Raw genomic sequence first — 494 nt, forward strand, 5'->3', positions numbered from 1 at the left:
AGGCTGTGAATTTATAGTTACGATTGTCCTTGAGGATGGTGAGGTTGGCCGAAACGTTAGGCATTTAAAATATTAATAAAGAGTGTTTGAGGCTTAAATGGATACAATTTATTTTATTTTAACAATAAAACCAGTGTCGAATAACTAATTTAAAAGATACCAAAATAAACGCTGTGCCATGGGTATATGTTATAAAAACAAATTTTTTGAAAAATTTATGTATGGAATACAAATCCACAAAAATATTGGTTGTTATCTTATTTCATATATAAGCTACTGGTACTGGTAATGGTGAGGGAACAAGTCCTGCAAGTGGGCCTATTGGTCCTTTTTGCCATCCCCAAGGCAGACAAATAGAATGTCTTTTTTATATATCTTATTCCTCTATAACCTTTTCGCTACTCATCTACAAATTAATACTACGACCATCACTCCTACACGGCGCACCACTACTACACTATCTTTACCCAACAGCCCTGAAATCACTACAACAA

The sequence above is a fragment of the Halyomorpha halys genome, unplaced genomic scaffold (assembly GCF_000696795.3).
Source record: "Halyomorpha halys isolate HHAL.00 unplaced genomic scaffold, Hhal_1.1 Scaffold1418.1, whole genome shotgun sequence".
In the NCBI taxonomy this organism is placed as follows: Eukaryota; Metazoa; Arthropoda; class Insecta; order Hemiptera; family Pentatomidae; genus Halyomorpha; species Halyomorpha halys.